Here is a 6,000-nt window from a genome sequence, read left to right as displayed (position 1 = left end):
AACAAAATGTAAATGATGGTTCCATTATCAGCATTAACTAGAGAAATTTCTGGATGGAGAAAAAAAAAAAAAAAGAAGAAGAAAAGAAAAAAGAAAGAAAGAAAGAAACGAAAAAACAAAACCCCACAGGCTTGGGAGGCCAACCATGCCCGTTTGCATTGGGCTGTGCTCCCCACCTCCACTGTCTGTGTGGTATTTCTTTGACTGCAAACTCAGTTTCCTCATCTGTAAAATGGGCTTAATAATCCTGCCTTGCAGGATTGTTCTGATTCCATGACATAAGAATATTTGTGATTTCAATAGAATAACATATGAAAAGATGCCTAGAATGGCACCCGGTCAGTAACTAGCACTACGTTTGCCCACCCGTTGGCTTATTTCTGAGCGATCCGTATTCTATGGACGAGGAAATGAAAGCCCAGAAAGTTAAGCGTCTCATCCCAGGTCACACAGCTGGTGAGCGGCTGAGTCAGAATTTGACCCCAGAGCCGGGGCTGCTCTAGCCTCCGGGGTTTGGGGGAGAGCGCCCGGGTGCTGGAGGTAGAAAGAAGCCGCTGGAGTTTCAGCCTTTTCCTCGAGGTCCAGGCGCAGGGCCTCCTGGGGTGCCCCGTGGGCCTCCTCCTGTCCCACCCTTAGCTTCCCCGCCCAGGCCGCCCAGGGCCCCAGCGTCCAGCGAGGGGGGCTCGCGCCAGCCCTGGCGCCACATGAAAGGTCCCACGCAGCTCTGGGAGCCGGCTTCACACTCAGGGACGCCTTCCCACAGAAATGTGTCAAAAAGTCAGTTTGATCCCGTCTGCTCTGTGTGTTCCCACAGCCCCGTCCCGCCTCCCGCCCCATGGGCCGCCATCTGCTGCTCCCCGCCTGAGGTCTGCGGCCTCCCAGTGGCTCCAGAGGCGGGGACCTCACTCCAGCATTTTCCATGGATTCATTTCCAGCAAACAGAGGCCTCACCTCCCCACCTCACAGGGCTGAGGGGGGCCGGCGCGGGGTGGTGAGCCAGTGGCAAGTCTCCCCACTCCTCACCTTTCAAAGAGGTGGGCTTCAGGTTGGGAAGAGTTATGGGCTTTGCCCCTCAGTTCCACTCCCTCGGCTCCTCGGGCTACAAGCCGCTCCCTGCTACTGCCATGGCCCCTGGCAGCCAGGACACAGGGGAGACTTGCCCTCCTGGAGTCAGAGGAAGGGAAGGAAGGACTTGCCGGAAGCCACCCTGGGTGTTTTCCACTGGGAAGATATGCTGCAGGCTGTTTGCCTCTGCAGATCTCAAGAACCATGCTCCCGAGCGGGGGGACCCTGTTCTGGGCAAACACAAGTAAGACCTCAGCCCTCGACACAGGTAGAGCCCAAGGATACCGGGAGAGGTAAAGGCAGAGAGCCACAGTGGAGACTTCTGGAACATTTCCTGTGCTCACCTCTCCAGGCCTTAGGATGTGTTCCCACCATTCCTACCCGCCCAGGGCCAGGAGAGGGGGGACTGCCTGAAGGGAGCTGGCTCCACAAGGAGATGGGGTGTCCCCCCAGATTCTGATGCGTGTTGGACATTAGTAAACCTGGCCAGTGTCATTTCCCCTAGAATGTTCAGTTTCTTCGACGATAGCAAGTTCCTAGCCACGGAGCACAGAGAGAGGCAGCGGGGCCCAGGGAGACCAGAACCCATCACTAATTCCTTCTCCAGCAGAGGCCAAGGTGGGCTCTGGGGAGGGAACTTGACTGATGACTGCCAGGTGTCATAAACACTTCCAACAGCAGGGAGCTATTGTATCTCTTTTTTGAAGAGATTAGGTCTTGTTTGTTGCTCAAAATCACGTGGTACTTAAGTGGCAGACTTGGGATCTGTACTGCACTCCATCTGACTAAAGTTCATGCTCTTTCCACCTCTCCAAGGCCTCCCAAGGGCAGCACGTGAACCTGGGGGCTCCCAGTACCACGGAGGGAGAGGAAACCACACCTAGATATCATGTCACCCTGTGAGACATTAACTCCTCAGACTTTAAAGTTCATCTGTGGCACTCACGGTAATTATATTAAATAATCATATTGGCCGCTCTCACTTCTTGAGTGCTTACTATGTGCTAGGCAGTGTTCTAGGCACGTTCCATCAAGAACGAATCAAATCATCGGACAACCTTGTGAGCACTGTACTCTTACAATCCCCCTGTTAAGAGCTCAAGCAATTTGCCCAAGGTCACACAAGTGGGATTTGAGGAAGACCTGGGCAACTTGAGCTTTTGTTTTCTCAATCAGGGTCCCGAGGGCTCTCTCTGGACTCCACTATTTCATTGATTTTCCCAGCTTTCAGGGGAGTCTGCTCTGTGTCACAGAAGGGGAACAAAGGCATCTCAACCCTCAAGGGCAGTTCTGAGCATTGTGGAAGCCTGTGAGCTGCCCACCCCTGTCCCCACACCTGCTCTTCCCTCTCTTGGTGGTAATATAGTCGTAACTAGGCACATGGCTACATTTCCCAGCCTCCTTTGCAACTCAGTCCAGCCACGTGACTAGGTCTAACCAATAACATGCATGCAGAAGTAACATGTGCACTTCTGAGTCTTGCCCTAAAGATGCTGAGACTATGGACCCCTGCCCTCTGCCATCCTTCCACCCTTTCAGTGGGGAGGTGGCTGGAATTTGAGCAGTGGCTTGAGAGTCATATGGTAAAGATGGTGAAGCTGTCACATCAGCCAGCCAGCTACGTGAGAGAGGGTTGTAACTGCTGGCAGTTTAAGCCACTGTGTTTTGGGGGCTTTTCGTTAGAGCCATTGATCATGCCTTCACTAGTGCATGGCTGAGAGTGACTCATTGTCTGCTTCTGCTCCCTCGTCGATCATTCATTCAGTCAATGAACATTTATTGAGCAACTGCTGTGGGCCAGGCACCATTTGAGCCCCTGGAGAAAGAGGAGGAGATAAGACCTACTGGAAAGGGTTCTGTGCTCACTGATCTGCCATTCCAGTGGGGAAGGTGGGCAAACAAATTAAAACAACCAAACAGAGAGGATCCTTCCAACTGGTAATGACTACGAAAACAAGACAGGCTGGTGGTAGCGGAGGTCTATAAATGGATGAGTCAGCGAGAGCCTCTCCGGAAAGGGGGCACGGAGCTCACACTTGGAGGACTGGAAGGAGCCAAGCAGGTGAAGGTGGAAGAGGCTTCTGGCAAATGAGTCTGCAGGTTTGAAGGGCCGAGAGAAGGGGAGTGGCTGGAGGCAGATAAGGGACAGACCAAGGGGAGGAGGTCAAGGGGAAGGCAGGGACCAGCTTTTATTACCCAGGAGGCCACGGTAGTAAGGAGTCTGAGTTGTACCCTAGTGTGATGACAAGTAATGGAAAGTCTAGCAGAGTGGAGGGGTGATCTGAGATCTTTAAAAAGACTCTTCTGGCTGCTTTGTTGAGAATTGGTTTGAGAGTGGGAGTGGGGGAACAGTGGAAAGACAGAGACCAGCAGTAGGCGCAGCAGGAAAGAAGCAAGACCTGTGAACTTGGGTGGGAGGTGTGGGGGGATCCCAGGAGGAGAGAGACACACAGGCATCAGACACATTTGGAGTGGGCACCTTCTGTTGTTCTCCCTTTCCAAGTACCCCCAGGGCTATTTGGAAAGGTAATACTTTCCTGCGAAGAGGTGGAATTAAAATCCAATCCTGTCAGCCTCGAAGTTCAAGGCTCATGCTCCCCAAATGCCAGGAAGTTCCCCATTAGAGAGTCCATTCCCTGAGGCTCACTTGCTCTCTGCAGAGATATGCCAAGGGCTAACCTCCTCAGTGTCAGGTCATTTGCAGCAAACGGCTAAACAAAAGGGACCCAAGGTCTTGTCTGTAACCAATCATTCATTCATTCATTCATTCATTCATGGGCCAATTATTCCCAAGTACCCCCTGAGTTTCAGCTACTGTAGTAAGCACTGGGATTCCAATGGTGAAAGCAAACAGACATGATCCCGCCTTCTGGATCACACCGTCTAGTGGGAGAGTCAGAAGTTCATGAAATCATCACACACACAAATGACTCCTGGTTGAGCACTTCTGAGCAGAGGGTGAGTAAAGGGAAGATCTGACTCAGTGTGGGAAGGCTTCCCTGAGGAAGCAAAGCCTGAGCTGACAGCTCAGTTATGAAAGGCATCCAGGCCAAAGAAGCAGCACATGCAAAGGCAGTGAGGCTGGATGGTGGGGCACAGCAGGCATGCAGGAATGGAGAGATCTAGGTGGCTGGAGGGGAGTGGGTGTGTTTCAGGAAGCACCTACCAAGGCAGACAGAGGCCAGGCCATGTAGGGACTCAGGATCCTGATGATGATTGCAGATTTGATCCTCCGAGCAACAGGGAGTCACTGAGGGGTTTAAGCACAGTGGGGCAGTATGATCCAGTTTCGGTTTCCAGATCATTCCAGCAGCCAGGCAGAGAACAGATCTGAGGTACAAGATTGTAGAGGAGAAGGCCCTGGGGAGAAAGAAAGGCATTTTCAGTAGCTCCCACTGTCCTGTGAGCAAATCCCCTCACGGGTCCCTAGACTTCATGCAGAGTCAAGGTTGTCTGAAAGATGAGGGAAGGTAAGACGTGAGGAACAGGACTGGACCCCAGGTGTCCTGCACCCAGTCTAGGCTTCTCTGCACTCTCGGGAGAACAAGACCCTTGCAATGGGACAGAGCTTTGCCACCATCCGTACTTTACCTGTGCTCATTCTGGAAGGAGGTACTTTAGTCGGAGGTGAAGAAAATGTAAAGGGGTGACAGGATTTGGTAAAATGTCATGAGCCCTTGCTGGGTTGAAACCAAGTTGTTTTTTCCCCTTGTTTTCCAAATTAATTCAACATTCCAAATGAATCCAGAGAGACATCATGGGGGCCCTTTCATGTGGATTGAAACTCATAAATTGCAATTTGCTGAGTTGCAGGAAGGCTGAGAATTGCGACCCACCTCCTCCCACTTGGCACCACCCTGCAGGGTCTGGAAGAGAAAGAAAACTTTTGGGACCTCTCCCAAGTGGCTGTGGGCTTCATGCATCAGACTTGGTGAAGGGTTATAGGGAGGGAAAACAGAATCTGGGAGCAGAGAGGGTGGCTAGAGGTAACAGCTACTGACGCCACGGGGGAGAAAGCTAAACCCCAAAACAGCAGGACTGAGCTACTACAGAGCCCTTCAGCCTCAAAAATCTAAAAATATGGGGAGGACCCTACCCAGTGGGTTTCCCCGAGGAATGCGGGAATGCAGCTTGGAGGAGGGGAGCCTCTCCGACCAAGAAGAGAAGGCTTTATGTCTGGGTCTGAGGAATTGCTCTTTTTGGATGGACTCACTGTCACCAAGAAGGTATAGACAAAGCATGCAGAGAGCCAACGACTCGCTTTAAGGAAGACCTATGCTGAGATCTGAGAGATTGGCTCCCATAGGTTTAATATTGCTATAGTCATCAGTTGGCTCTCCTGGACACTCCTGTGCAAGCCAGCTTAGGGTGATGCATGGCACAGACCTTAGATGAATCCAGCACTTTCTTAGGAAACACCTAAAGGGGGCAACCTTAGTGCTCCATTGTTCTTGTCTCTTCCCGAATCTGGAACAATTTGGAAGACCTTTCAGGCAAACAACGGTTAAGGAGATAGGAGGCGTTTGTACATTGTGGGGTTGGCTATGGTCCAACATATTACCTGAAGGAAGGAATGTGAAGACCTGCTCTGGAGGACGCTGTTCACTCATGGTAGTTATGAACAGACCCACTGTGTCCATGGGGCAGAGGAGTGGGGACAGGAACTCACACCTCTAGATCATTCTTTAGTCATCTTGATTATTGTCCCTATCCAGCTGTTACGGACTGCATCGTGTGTCCCCCAATCCCCACAATTTATATGCTGAAGCTCTAACCCCCTCCCCAACCGTGTGACTGTATTTAGAGATAGGGCCTTTAAAGAGGTAATTAAGGTGAAAGGAGTTTGAAGTGTGGGACCCTAACCCAGTATGAACAGGTCCTTATAAGAAGTAGAGAAACCAAGAATACACGTGTCCCCACAGAGGAAAGGCCATT

The sequence above is a fragment of the Mustela erminea genome, chromosome 9, assembly GCF_009829155.1.
Source record: "Mustela erminea isolate mMusErm1 chromosome 9, mMusErm1.Pri, whole genome shotgun sequence".
In the NCBI taxonomy this organism is placed as follows: domain Eukaryota; kingdom Metazoa; phylum Chordata; class Mammalia; order Carnivora; family Mustelidae; genus Mustela; species Mustela erminea.
The sequence above is the reverse complement of the archived record's forward strand: the minus strand, read 5'-3'. Positions refer to the sequence as shown.